The sequence below is a fragment of the Pogona vitticeps genome, chromosome 1 (assembly GCF_051106095.1).
Source record: "Pogona vitticeps strain Pit_001003342236 chromosome 1, PviZW2.1, whole genome shotgun sequence".
Classification (NCBI taxonomy): domain Eukaryota; kingdom Metazoa; phylum Chordata; class Lepidosauria; order Squamata; family Agamidae; genus Pogona; species Pogona vitticeps.
Genome location: NC_135783.1, coordinates 102,016,787 through 102,032,177, shown reverse-complemented (window position 1 = coordinate 102,032,177; position 15,391 = coordinate 102,016,787). Strand labels below are relative to the sequence as shown.

Genomic DNA, 15,391 nt, shown 5'->3' with positions numbered 1-15,391 from the left:
CTGACATCCTGTGAAAGGTTTTTACTGTGAAAGCATGAGTGAAAACATGCTCCATACACAACTGCTAATACTCTGTCTCCAGGCTAGAGTGACTCACAATGGGTATTATTTCCTACCTGCTTTTTTCTGCAGCACTTCCACTTCACAAAATGGAGTGGTGGTACCTAATCCCACACACTGGAAAAGAAAGAAAACACAATCTAAAACAATAATACAACACCTTACCACTGTGACTGCGACTTCTGTATCCCTAAGAAAACTAGTATTCATGGCTGCTCCTATCATTACACAGGGTAAGGCAGCCGCCTCAGGTAACTGCCAGATGCTGAAGAATGGGAGTAGCAGCTGAGGTGCTGGAAGATGGATCCTAGCCTGTAAATTTCTCCCCAAAGCTCTCTTACCAGCCCTACATTTGGTTGCCCCTCTGCTGTTAAAGGTTCACCTGCCAGCTTGATTGACTTTTCAGCTTTTATATATGAAATAGAGACTCTTGTTCTTTACCTCCGGCAACTAAATACCTTTGGCCAAAGTATTGCTGAAACCAGACTAGAAAAGTTGTCAAATACTCACAGAGTGCTGTCTAAAAGCTAACGTTTGTGCAACCACACATGTTACACACAGAAGGTACACCATAATACTTTTGTTCATATTTCGGCTATGGTTTCATTGCACATGCTAAGACAGAAGTTGAACACTGATGTTCTTTTCAAAAATATCCCTATGCATTTCTAATCCGAAATAAGGGTCTATATTTGATTCAGGGCTGTTGTTTCTCAAAAGGGCCTGACCAATGTCCTCTAGCCACTGCTAAGTAGGAAGCAAACATGTATTGATTTATGGCAGAAAGAAATGTAAAGGGGTATTCAAGAAAGGGTGCAATATTTGCCCCCAAGGTCTGTCTTCCTGTGCCACCCCACACACTCCACACACATTGTAGACCAATGTAAACTTTATTTATATAACAAAGTGTCCCCCATCCACCCAGTCTTTTTTTTAACTTCATATTGCAGGAATCAAGACAGCACAGCGCTCCTTACATGCCTCATTGCCTTGTCACACACCCATTGCTATTCTGTTGTATTGTGAGACAGATATCTAAATGTTTAAGACACAGTGGAAACCATTTACCTTCCTCTGTAACTAAAGTTCTCACTGCTTTTCTTTCAGCATGGGAATGGATGAACATTTCCTCCTGGAATGTCTTGGATATTATGTCAGGATAAGGTATGTGCCATTTAGATGAAAAACAGCTTGCTGTGTGTCCACCTCATTTGGTTTCCCCAGTATGCCTGGAACGTGTGGCTCAGATGGATGAGATAAACTAGGGACTGATTGCTCTTATGTAAGATCCTTGGGTGAGGGTGGAAAAAAAAAAGGTGCCCTGGAAACCAAACAAAGTGTGAAGGTTTGACTGAGGGCATCAAATTAATGATCTCTCAGAAAACCTTGTCAGGAAAAGGGGCACTAGAAATCAATCACTTCTTTATTTAAAAAGAAAAATCACACACACAAAAAATACTAGCAGCACACTCCAACAATTTGAAAGTATGTCAGGTTCAACACATCTCTCACAATAATTCAAAATTTGGAAGTATTCCTTGGTATCTGTCTTAGACACAGTTTCACTGATCTTTCTATACAGCTTCAAGAAAAGTTTGGAAAAACTCTTTGGGGGTGGGCAGGGATACAACTCCCAGAATCCCAGAGCCAGCATGGGTCCTGCTGGGGACCTGGAGGATTCTGGGGCTTGTCGTCCAAAATAATAACTATTCCAAGCTCTGGTTTCAGGACTCACTTTGAGATAGCTAGCTTACCTCTTCTCCAAAGCCTTTATCTAATTTTTTTTCTGTAACAGCAGCCAACAGTTCAGAAGGCATACTGTGATAGTGACAGTAATTATTAGCAATATAGCATGAACTTCACCAAGTAATTTTGGTCAGGTTTAACAGGATTATTTGATTTGATCATACAGAGTTATAAACCAAATTACTTTTGAGAGAAAAAAAACCCAGATATTTCTAGTGAACTCAGTGGCCTTGACAACTTGTTTAAAATTATTTTGCAAATTTGAATAATGGAAAGTGAAATGATAGATTTTCTCTCTGCATCTCGCCCCCTCTTCCTGTTTCAGCACTACACACACACACACACACACACACACACACACACACACACACACACACACACAGAGGGAGCGAGGGAGCGAGAGAGAGATTTGTGAAAATGAAAAAGATCCCTAATCCACCTGTGTATCTAAAATAATGACACACCCAGACTTACTAATAAGTCCATGCTTACTGATGACACTGGCAGAAGATGACACGAATTAAAGTAAACAAAATTCCAGAAACCCATCACTTTGAACTTTGTAACTGAGCATCTGATTACTGATAACCTACAACACACTGTCATTTCAAACAGTAATTTACAAGCTGCCTGGAAGAATGTTACATATAGCTATTATATAATGGATGTTGAAATCTAGCATACCAAAAGGAGCACTCTGTCTACAGCTTGTAGTTTATTTCACTCCATTTCAACTCTACCTCTGTATTAGGTTTACCAAAGAGCTTCTTCTGGAGGAGATGAAAAACTGTTGATGTGGATCAGCACAGCTATCTGTGGGGTTTGGGGTGCCTCCCCCCTTCTTGGGAATACAGCTACAGGAACTGCAACATTGAAAACATCGGAGGAGGCTCTGCGCTCAGTCCCATTGTCAGCACAGGCATGCCTGAACAGGACATGAGAGGGGATCTCCTCTGTGGCAGCTCCCAGGTTATGGGATGGTCTCCCTCAGGAGGTCAGGTTTCCCCCCTCCCTTTTGTCCTTCTGTGGACAGCTGGAGATTCATCTTTTCAGGCAGGCTTTTAAAAATCGTGATTGAGTCCCTGAATGCCTTTCTTAAAGTTAAGTTTTAATCTTTACTTGCTTTTAATTATTCAACTGCATTTGAACTAGCACACACTGTAGTTTGTTTTTAAATGTTTAATTAATTATGTTTTTACTTTTATTCTTTTTAATATTGTGAGCCGTCTTGGGTCCCCTTATTGGGAGAAAGGTAGGTTATAAATAAAACAAACATATACATAAATAAGCAGGGAGCACCTGAACATCAAAATTTGTCACTACATCATTTGTCATGTCCTGAACCTTGAAGTCTCTAGAGGTCTGGCACAGAGCTTAGAGGAGGACCGTCATATTAGGTGAAGGCACACCCCCTCACGCAGGTGCATGCATGCGTATACATATACCAAATGCATAACAATGCAGCCAACAATTCTGCAATTTGCAAGATAACATTTCACTCTACCCTTCAAGGCACTTAAAACATATCACCCCATCTGCACAAAACAATAAATGCTGAACAGAGAGAACATGCCTCGGTTCCTCTTCCACACCCCCACCAACTGCTCCTCCAAAGAGTCATCTCTAAGATGTCTTACTGAATCTTTCCTTGCCAACAAAATGCGGAACATAAGCCATTAGAGTATACATCCTGCCTTGTGTTTTCAGACAGCTTCCTTTCAAAATACTGATGCCTGCTTATTAGGCTGGCACCTTTCATGCGACATAATAGGTAACACATCTGCAGCACCATTCTCAGAAATAGTAAAGACAGCTGTTGAAATGACACTCTTTTCCCCCACCCCCACCCCGAATTTTAGGCAATCAGCTGCTTGCAAGACTTGCAAATATCACTAAGGAGTCATTATCCCTGAATCTTTCTTTAATATTATGCTTAAACAGCAAAGCTGCAGCGAAAGAGGGGAGGGGGCGGCCCTAAGCAAGCTGTTGCTCAACCAGCTCATGATCTAGCTAGCCTTGTATTATGATCACAGGTGCAGCGAGCCCAAACGCTTCTGAGCATTTATAGATTTTGAAGTTCTCTTTCCTTGTCCACATCATCTGTACTACCTCTGTAAAAGCCTGTTCCATTTTACTCACTCAGCGTCTCCTGCCATGGTGGAATGGAGGAAGCAGTCGCCTATGGAGTCAGGCAGTTAGTCCATCTAGCTCGGCCTTGCCAACACTGACTGGCAGCAGGTCTCCAAAGTTTTGGACATGATTTTTCCCCCACTCATCACACCTAGAGATGCTGGGAACTGAACTTGACACATTCTGTATGCCAAGCAGGTGCTCTACTGTTGTGCCACAGCATCTGTTAGCGAATCTAGAAGCCATTGAAAGACCTACTGTCCACTACTTTGTCTAATTCTCTGATCCCATCCTCCCTTCAAAATGCTAATTAGCCAGACCCTCCTTCCCTGTTGTGAAATTCTCCAGGTGTGCTTGACTACAGCTCCCCTCATCCCTGATAAGAGGCCATGCTGGATGAAGCTGAGGGAAGCTAGAATGCAAAACATCTAATGGAAGCAGCGCAAGACTGGTCTAGTGTTTACCATCTGCTCATTAACGCATCACTTTCTGAAGGTGAGCACGTGATACAAACATAATGAATACAGGGATACCTTTAATTGGAATATTAAATTGATTTCAATATTAATATTAAAATTTGAATAAGAATATAAAAAACAGAAAATAAAAAACAAACAGCAAGCTTTCAATGATAAATCATCTTCAAGATATCTGTAAAGATTCTCACTCATCCAGGTGTGGTTATCTGGAAGCTGAGTCATGGCAACTGGACTTCTTTCTTGTTAGGCTGAAATGTTTCGCTACTCATGCAAGGAGCTTCTTCAGTCTCTTAGGCATACTTCAGTCTCGAGAGACTATGGTAACGTGCTCTGTGTGAGTGTCCTCTCCAGGGCATGAAGCCTGGGTAAAATAATTTGGAGGATAGGCTGTTACCCAAGCAGAAAATCCCCCCCTCTCCACGTCGCTGAAATGGTCCAGTGGAAAGGCAAGAGCCAATACAACTGGTTCCAGTGATGTCGCAGGAGTTGCCAGAACAACACGAACTGCCTCCGGGACTCTGGCTCCGGATTTTGCCTCGATGTTATCTCCTGAAGCCTTTTCCATCAGTGGATATAGCCATAAGGCAGTGGAGGTTTGAAATTGGAATTTTCCTTCTCCTAGATGGGCTGCCTTCCAAGGCTGTTGAGCCCTACCTACCCGGTCCATGTGGATTGCTTTTAGTCAGAACTCTCCACTATGACCTGTCCATCTTGGGTGACCCTGCACGGCATAGCCCATAGCTTCTCTGAATTACTCAATTCTTCAGTCTGAGGGGACCTATATATGGAAGAAGTGGAAAAGAAGTCACTAAACACCTTCCAGGAGATGACTCCAGCCCATTGGATCAGTTGAAAGGCACCTGGGTGAAGATCAAGATTCAGGAAGTACAGGCCTTCACAGACCACATAAACAAAGTGGCTCCAAATATTAAGTTCATCAGAGAAGACACCAAAGACAACCGGCTGGCTTTCCTAGACCATGCAGTCATCATAGGATCTAATGGTAGCTTGGGAATAGAAATCTACAGAAAACCCACAAACACTGATCAATACCTGCGATTTGACTCTCATCACCCATTTCAACACAAGCTAGGAGTCATCAGGATACTAAACCACAGAGCAAGAAACATCCCCTCCTCCACAGAAGCCAAGGAGAAGGGACATCTGAGAATAGCCATTAAGGCCTGTGGATATCCAAAATGGGCCTTTAACAAGGCAAGGTCCCAACTCAGGAGGACAATGGAACAGTCTGAGACCCAGAGCTGATGGAAGAACCACCTGGTCATTCCTTACATGGCAGGTGTGTCTGAAAAGCTCAAAAAGGTTTTTGGTAAACACCACATCCCCATGCACTTCAAACCCACAAACACACTAAGGCAGAGACTTGTCCACCCAAAAGACCAATGGGAGAAATATAGTATATGCAGTCCAATGCAAAGAGAAGTGTTTGGAGCTCTACATTGGAGAAACTAAACAGCCACTAAACAAGAGAATGGCCTAGCACAGGAGGGGCAATGACAACCAGCAGTGTTCCTACATTTGAAGGACAAAGGACACTCATTTGATGTCCAAGATGTACTCATTTTGGACCAAGAAGATAGGTGGCTTGAGAGAAGGTTCAAGGAGGCCATACATGAGCATATAGAAAATCCTCACTCAACAGGGATGAAGGCCTTATATATAATCTGTCTCCCAATTATCATGCTGTCCTTTCATCTGTCCCCAGAAAGATCAAGACCACACCCACCAGAAAGACCACTGTTAATGACCCTTAAAGATCCATGGCAATGGGTGCAGAAGGACTACAGAAGTGGGATTGTCCCTCACCCCACTTCATCAAATCAAAACAAGCACTAGGTTAATAGGACTTTAAAAAGCATTTAATAACAAGAAGAAACAAAAGCTGCCAATAAGAAGCCCGGATCAGTAGCTAAAGGTCTTTGCAAATAAAATCATCTTTGCCTACTGGAAGAGGAACAACAGGGAGAGGGGACAAATGAACCATCCTTGGAAGGGAGTTCCTGTGTCTCTTCCCAGACATTTCTCACAAAATGTCTCCAAAAAGGTGATGGGACAGAAAGAAATGCATCTTCTAAGGATATTAAGATCCAGGTGAGTTCCTATAGGGAGATACATTCCTTCAGATAACTTTGATCCAAGCAGTATGGGGCATTATAGGTTGTCACCAACACATTGGATTATGCTCACAAACAGACTGGAAGCCATTGGAGCTGGTGTTACAGAAAATTTGTACTCTTACCCTAAGTGGTTGTGATCATGGCTGCAGCATTTTGGACCCACAGAAGATTCTGAACACTTTCCAAAGGTAGCCCCAGGTGGAGGATGTTCGAGTAGCCCAGACCTGGTTGTTCAAGCAAGCCTTCCCTCCATCCACTGTCTGAACCTTTGTTTTTTGTGTTTCTTTCATCTTGGACCATTGTGTTTTTTTTTTTAAAGTAATATATTGTCATTTTAAATTGTAAATTGTCATATGTCATGTTGTTACCTGCCCAGAGTAGTCCATATGACTAGATGGGTGGGCTATAAATGTAATAAATGAATAAACGAGGCATGTGAAACCATGGTACATTGAGCTACAACAGAAACCTCTGAGTTAGAAGATATGATTGTGCAAAATATTCTAAAGCCTAAGTGGTAAGCTTCTTAATGATTTGAGACCAGCCTCCTGTCCTAGCAATATTCCATTATCTAAAATAATCCATCTAGCTCATCTAGCAGTAAGGTAAAGGTAAAGGTTCCCCTTGACAATTTTTGCCCAGTCGTGTTCGACTCTAGGGGGCGGTGCTCATCCCAGTTTCCAAGCCATAGAGGTAGCGTTTGTCTGAAGACAATCTTCCGTGGTCACATGGCCAGTGCGACTCAGACACGGAACGCTGTTACCTTCCCACCGAGGTGGTCCCTATTTATCTACTTGCATTTGCATGCTTTCAAACCGCTAGGTTGGCGGGAGCTGGGACAAGCAACGGGCGCTCACTCCGTCACGTGGATTCGATCTTACGACTGCTGGTCTTCTGACCCTGCAGCACAGGCTTCTGCAGTTTAGCCCACAGCACCACCACGTCCCACTATCTAGCAGTAAGATGTTACCATATGTTAACAAGTTACATGAAGTCATTGAAAGCCATGGGATAAGCACTAATGAGCTTCCTGTAAGAGTCTCTTTGAAGTATATGACTATGGTCTTTCCAGAATACACCCTAGAAGCAATATACTGTATAGGCAAAATATAGGCATAGGCACAGAATACACATAAGGACCTTCTATAAGACAAACCAAGAATATGTTTGCCCAAACTTTGGTTTATTTGCAGTATTTTTAAATTATGCTGCTGGAAATGAAATAACATCCAGAAAGCATGTAACAATCACACACTTTCAGCAGTTAAGGAATTCTTTCTTCTAATGACAAATCATCCATAATCCACAATTAGAATTAGAAGAAGCCAATGGTCGCTTCTTCCCATCGAATGCAGACCCTCACCCATCGTGCACCCAAACCCACAAACAACTGAAAAACACATTAACTAATTACCCAGGCCTCTTGCATTATGACCTGAATTATTATCTAGTCAGGATACGTTTATCATGTGCACTTTAGAAATATTCTCTTCCCTCATGCCAGAGAACTTTAAATACTATAATATCAAAACCAAAACAGTAGAAATGTAACAGAATTTGGGATGCTGGCTAGGGGATATTACTCCTTCAAAAAACAAACTTTCTTCAACTTTGCTTAGTTCACAGTACACAGGAAAGCCACGCCACTTCAACTGGCATAAATAAAAGCAACATATGATACAGCTAAGACCTCAAATAAACCCAACAGAAGATATGGCTAAGACTGCCGTTTCTGCTTCTGCTAGACATAGGCTTCAAGGAAAGTTTATATATATATAAAATGCATGATTAACAAACGCACGAATGCCTTCTTTCCTCCTACAACCACATTCACACAATAATCAGGTAAGATACATGGTTATTGTACTCCAGATATCAGTGTTCCATACCACTGTTTGTTTCTCATTAGTAAACATTTTCTTTAAATTATCTCTGTTGCTCATTAAATATTATCAGCTACTTAGAACCAAAGGGTAATTATGAGTTTAATGAAGCATGTAGTAGCTTGCTCAAGTCTAACATTTGCTTCTCTGTTGGGACTCCATTTTACTCTGCACTTATCCTTCAGCAAAGCTACTCTACAAAGTCACTTTGGCAATAAGAAGTATTTAATTAGATTAATGAATTTTTATCGCCTCTCTCAGGGATTAGGCTTGTTAAATCCTGGCGACCAAAGAATAACAGTTTTTTTTTAAATTATTATTGTTGTTGCTATTACTACTACTACTAAATACACAGGGATGTGCCACTTCTACTGTCATAACACTCCTCCTTATTCTGTATGCTCTGGGCAGTTTTTACCTTTTGCAGTCACTTGACAGGTTGCAGATATTTGGCAGAAGCAGAGCTGGTGCCTTCAATTCAATCAGAGAAATCAAAATGCAAATGACAGCACACCAGTGTGCCTCAGACACGGTTTCGGCTGCTGACTTTATTTCAAAGTTTGAACTGTGACAAAGAAGACTTATGGGGGGAAATTGTTTTATCCAGCTGCACAAATGTAAATATGGGCTTACTTGGAGTCACTGGTTTCACAAGGTACTCTTCAACTCAGCACCTAGACAATATGCCTTTTCTAGGGGAGGGAGAAGAATGTGCAAGAGGAAGGCATATCTGTCAAATATTGCCTGCCATCATAGGCGTCCTTCAGTCTTGAGAGACTATGGTAATGTCCTCTGTATCAAGAAATATCCTCTCCAGATCATGAAGCCTGGGTAAAGTAGTATGGAGGATAGGCTGTTACCCAAGCAGCAAATCCCCCCTCTCCACGTTGCTGAAATGGTCCAATGGAAAGGCAAGAGCCAATACAACTGGTTCCAGCAACATCGCAGGAGTTGGCAGAATGACACGAACTGCCTTTGGGACTCCAGCTCCAGATTTTGCCTAAAGGTTAACTCCTTCATAGATACACACAAGGGTATCTATCAATGCCAGTCTATACTGAAAATGATAGCTTGAAGATATGAAATATCCCTGGCTTCTGTGTGACAAATTCATCACAGATCAGGAAGAAAATGTGTGAGAAAGGCCTCGTTGATTTTGAACAATTTGTTAAAGTATCTTAAGAGTTTGTTTTCTGCATCCACTATTCACCTGGAAACCATCACTTATATGATGGGATGAAAGGGTGGTCCTTCCTTTCTTCCTGATATTTTTATATTTTATTTGGGGCATATTTTATTTGGGGCAGGGGGCATATAGTTTATTTTACAGTGGACAGTTCTCTGTTGTAATGGTTGCCAATGATAGTCCTCTTTTTGAAGAGCAGTCCTGCCCAAAAGAAGGACTTTGAAGTTGTCCATGCACAGTTAGCACCTGGACACCAATCTCAATGAACCCAAAGGCCACTTGGTCGTGGTCTTTTTCCACAGAAGAAAGATGCATGTTTTATTTAAACTATAGCAAGTATTGCTAATTTTTCAACTCTACATGTAAATCAGATTCTGTCCACTTCACTGTTACCTCAGCATGAAGCGACGTCATGAGCCAGCACAACGTTTTATGGACTTGCTCCATTATTCTGTTTGGGCAGGCACCCATAAGTGTAAAAACAACTTTTAAATGACAGTTAAACTGCAAAAGGAGTTACCTTGTCCTTCATTAAGTAACAATTGTGATGTCATTTAGTTATGTCTTAGATAGTGCAAAAAGGAACATATTACAATGAACTGATTATTTGTGAAAAGTCACTTCAAAGCTCTGCTTTAAGGAGATTATACAAGCAAAGCAATCTTAGGCATACTTACTCAGACATAAACTCTGTACCAATTGAACTGTACTCCTAGGAGAGTGAGACTAGGAAAGTTTTGTGTAGAAAGTTTTAGAAAAAGAATAAAAATGTCAGTTTCATCAGCGGTTAAAACCATACAAAAACGGTTGAGCTCAATTAACAAAATGGTGTTCTCACAACGCAGACAAGCTTCACACAAACTCATCTAAGAACATTTTGCCCTAAGCAGGAGCATGATCAAGACAACTTGGTCTTGAGGGCTGCCTGGGGTGAAGGGCAAGACAGACTCCCCCTCTATTCAGAAGCTGACTGCATTGACCGCCCAGTCTTACTTGAAGACTAAAATGGAAAGTGTCCTCCAAAGCTGGGGATTAGGACATGTTCAGTAGCATACACAGCAAAAGCTGAGGTATTCAAGAGAGGTAGTTAGAGGCCAAAATGGCTGCCCCCTAATATCTACCAACTGAATTTACCACCTCACTCTGCTTAATGGAAAGGCTGGCTGGGAATTTCTCCAGAGACTGTGGGGAGAGTGAACCAACATGGTATAAGAACATCCCAGAAGATGATCTTTACATACAGGAAGATTTATTTGGAAGTAAGTAATCCTGACAGATTGATTTGAACATTTCAGCTGTTTTATAGAGCAAAGTGTGATGTAGTAAGCGCTCACCAATAAAATAAAGCCAACATAATGAAATCCACAATGAAAACAAAAGAAGCAAAAACAAAAACTCACAAGCAATCATCATCAGCCCCAAAAAACTAGTCTAAGTATCCTCAGCAACACATGTAAAGCAGCAAATTATCACCTCAAAAGTCAGGCCTTTCTTAAACAATCAACATTGTTTGTTTGTTGGTTGGTTGGTTGGTTAGTTAGTTAGTCTGCAAAACAATGCACAACACCAAAAAGATTAGAAAAATATTTTAAAATATATTAAAAGATCATTTGATTTTAAAAGAACATTTAAAAAACCGGAAGAACAACCCTAAGTCAGCCTTAATTCCTATTTTAAACATCAAAAAATCATGCAAAGCTCTTAGCCATTTTTGAACATTCTAGATCATATGAAACAACACAGTCTTAAGTTGTCCATGAAAAGCTTATCAAGCATTGAGCCAGCCTGGTTTCCCTTAAGTAAGAAGCCCTTCTTAATGTGCTGCGTGGTGATTGATGGTATACTCACCAATCTAGCTTCCTGGGGTGGTGGAGCGCACAACAGAGCCGCTGCCGAGGAGCTCCCATGTTATGGAGGAAGGGGTCTTTCAGATATTTCACTGAGATCAATTTAAAGGAGACACAAATATCACATGTTAATGGAATTGGCTTTGGAAAACCAGGCGCTAATGGAGAAAATAACAGAAATTAATCAGATCCACAATAACCTTTCATCCCAAATACATTTTCTGATATGTGGAGCTCCTTTATTCCTTATATGAATCAAACTAACCAGATATTTACATATAGTAACTGATGAAGAGATGCAATGGATTTTGATTCAGAAAAAATATGTAAATACAAATGGAAACTTTCATATCTGTGTGTTTCTAGGTCAACCATGGGGTGAAGAAAAGAGCTACTGGTCATCTACAAGAAAGAAGAAAACACCACGAATTCAGGTTTTAATTGAAATTTGGGATTCACAAGTTTCAATTAAAGTGAGGGAAAGAGAAGGAAAAATCAGGAAGACAAAGGACATTATGCTAATTTTCTTAGAAATGAAACTTCTTTGCCATTCCTCCTGCATATTCCTTGATGAAACCATCCATCTTGTGGACACAGCAGCAGGAAACAGGAAGTTCAAGACTTAATTTCTTCATAAATTAAGTAATATGTTTGCCTCTTGCTTTGCTACCTATTTTGTTCATTAATCAACAGCAAAGAATGAGCAAGTTGTACACTGACAGTAAAAACCAAACACTCCATGTAAAATATTTATTTATTTATTTACTTATTTGTTTGTTTGTTTGTTTGTTTTGCCCCACTTTTCTCCTAAGAAAGGACCCAAAGTGGCTTACATCTTTTAAAACACAATATTAAAGCTAAAAACAGTGACTTATTCAAATACTGAATACATTAATAATGTTATATTAAGAATGTTAGGTAAAGCATTAGTAAAACAGATTTAGAAGCAGGAACATGCAAACAATCTAATTTAAAAACCTCTCCTAGACAATTAGCCAGTAAGAAAAAGCTGGCCTGAAGAGGAAGTCCTTTGACTGCTTGTGGAAAGACAGCAACGAAGGGGCCAGCCTGGCCTCCCATGGGAAGGAGTTCCAGAGTCTGGGAGCAGCAGCCATTTTGGGCCTCTAATAGGTCTCTGGTGTGTCTAGCGTGGGAACAGAGTAAGGAACTAGATAAGATTTTGTTCTAGGATGGCTTTTCTTGTGTTGAATATGGCATTCTTCTTGGTTTCAGAATGCCAAGGAGGTCAAAGGGTGCCCTTTTAATAGATTGTGTCCAAGCTGTGTCTATAAAGACAGTAAATGAGGGACATGGAGACAGAAAGCAAGTAACTTTCCAATGAAGAAAAAGTCATGCAGTATCATATAGCCAAGATGTAGCTTTCTACATTTGAACATCTTTTAGTCTAAGTATTAGAAATGAAGATGAATACTCCCACACATAACAAGGGTCTGCCCTCCTGGGGCCAGAACATCCTCTCACTTGTCCACTACTGCAGCTGGCTCCGCGCTCCCTTCCAATCACTCCAGAGCTCATGGTCGACTAGCCACTCATCAGCCTGGCAGGGAGACTTGTCTTCCCTCCTTCTACCAGGAGTGGCTAGTCAACCATGGGGTCTGGAGCGATTGGAAGGAAGCATGGAGCCGGCGGCAGCAGTGGACGGTGAGTGGATGGTCCAGCCCCAGGTGGCCAGACCCTCATTCTGTCCACCTGTGCGGGTGCATTTGTATTTGTATATCTCCATCTCTACTAAGAGATGTACATCCCCATCTCTACTAAGTATATACGAATGCCGAAACATTGACTGATGGTGAGCTTCTCTGGCTGATGTGTATCAAATCTCATATTAGGACATGGGAAAACCGCTGTGTGCCTCATGGCTGACCCACATCTCTATGCTTATCCATTGCTGTTTATCTAGCCTTGCCTTCCCCTTGCAATATTACAGTAAACTTAAAATTGAGCCAGAAGGAATGAGATGGAAAAATGGTAGCCTCTTTAATGGAAAAATAAAACTGTTGGGAAATTGGAGAACGTATTACAGCACAACTTCCCTGTTTTCCTGAAGCTGGACACAAAAAATGCTTCCCTTTATACTCTTCTACACAGTTTTACAGGGGAGGGTCTCTATTATAAACATCTGTATTGACAAAATAGCTGCTCAAAATATGACGTTTGGGGGATCATGGAGAAAGAATTAAACAGTGCTAAACCATGCACCCCCCAAATCCTTTGTGGGGGAGGAAGAACAAAGTCATGCTACAACCACACCTAATGGGGAATGTCACCTCTGAGAGACTGCCGGGGATTTTCTTTTCCATTTGAAGAAATTCAGTAAAATAGTCCCCCATTCACCTCAGTTTCTCTGCCAACAAACAAAGTGGAGAATTCCAACTGAGTGTACCTGTAACGCATAAGCAGACATTCTCTGAAGTAAATCTCACTAAGTTTGATGGGGTTTAGTCTCCAATAACTGTGCTTACTTTGCAAGCTTTGTGCGCAATCCTGTACCAGCTTAACTAGAAGTAAGCCATACTGAACTCATTAGTTTTAGACGAGGAAGCCATGTTAGTCTGTTCTAGCATATCAGGCAAAACCCGAGGAGAAATAAAAGATAAAGAAGCCAAAAATGTTGTGGCACCTTACAGACTGACTGCTAAATTTTAATGTCAGCTTTCGTGGACAAATCCACTTCCTCAGACAAAAGAGCGGGACTACATGGTGAATATTTGTACATTTATACAAGGGACTACTATTGCTGGAAGAGACTGTATGTTTAACAATGAGACGGTTTTTTTCTGAGCACAGATTGTAGATTAGAACTCAGTACTGTAGAACTTGCTTCTGAGAGAAGTGATTGTCAATCAAGTCATATGAATCAATGTATTAAGTGGAATGTTTCTTTGCACTGTATAGACATAGCCTCCTAACAGTGTGTTCTGTACTCTAAATGGTAAGTGTAGCTGTCCTCAGGGTAATGATGTAGACTAGTCATATTTCTTTACTATTGTATCAGTTTCAAAAGATTTCCTGTAGGATTGCTGGTGGGGGTGGGATAATAGCAAACCTGCACCACTAGGGGGCGGGAATGTTTTATTTGACAGCTCAAAAGGTTTAAGGAAGGAAAACAATGTCTAGTCATTTCAACTTGTAAGCAAAGATTGAGGTGTGTGTTGGTATTGCTAGGAAAGGAGCAGAGAGGTAGCTGGCAGCGCAAAAGTGTATCTGTATTCTGCAGAGTGCTTCATTGAGTAATAAAGTCACCTTCCTCGGAAACCTTTTGCCCAAGAGTGAACTCCATCCTTCACAGGCTGCTTAAAAGAGCCTTATAAAGTGCCTGCATGAATAATATGTGAACAGCACATGATTATAAAACTTTTAAAGAGGGAGAGTCTCAAAGGGCGATGGGAAGAGGCGGAGAGGAGGCAGGGAAGATAAATGGAAAGGAGAGGAAAAGAAAAAAGGAAGGAAAGGAAGAAGGTGGGGAACGGAGGGCAAACATAAACTTCACTGCTATATCATAAAGAGACTTGGCAAGAAGGGAGATTTCCATCCAGTTTCTCATTATTTGCCCGTGTGTGCTGCATTCATTTTGGTGAAAGTTGCACAGTGAAGACAAATCACCATCTCTTTGAACACACACAGTTCTATATCTTATTTCTTCATTATCAGGTGATGCTGTACAGCTCCTTGGGTGCTACCTGGCATCAATAATGGACTGGACAAGGGTCAGTAAACTGAAACTGAATGCGGGTAAGACAGAGATCCCACCATTGGGAGGATTGTCTGGTCAGTCTGGGAGATGGTTAACTGGCCTCGATAGAGTTACACTCCCCCGAAGGATCAGGTTTACGGCTTAGGGGTACTCTTGGATCCCACTCTCTCTACGGAGGTACAAATATCTGCTGTGGCCAAGAGTGCC

The 15,391-nt window shown here is 41.3% G+C and overlaps 1 long non-coding RNA gene across 2 annotated transcripts in view; it reads left to right on the top strand.

The window, feature by feature from the left end:
- The window catches only part of LOC140706827 (uncharacterized), a 98,262-nt gene extending 85,126 nt beyond the window's left edge, over nt 1-13,136 (top strand). Inside the window, exons 2-4 of one of the 2 annotated variants that reach the window (XR_012086707.2) lie at nt 1,168-1,224; nt 11,836-11,903; nt 11,948-12,218. This is a non-coding gene — a long non-coding RNA (uncharacterized LOC140706827). Of the gene's footprint in view, nt 1-1,167; nt 1,225-9,023; nt 11,904-11,947 lie in introns of those variants that run through there. The other variant, XR_013538509.1, reaches the window with a different exon arrangement.
- Nucleotides 13,137-15,391: the final 2,255 nt, after the last annotated feature.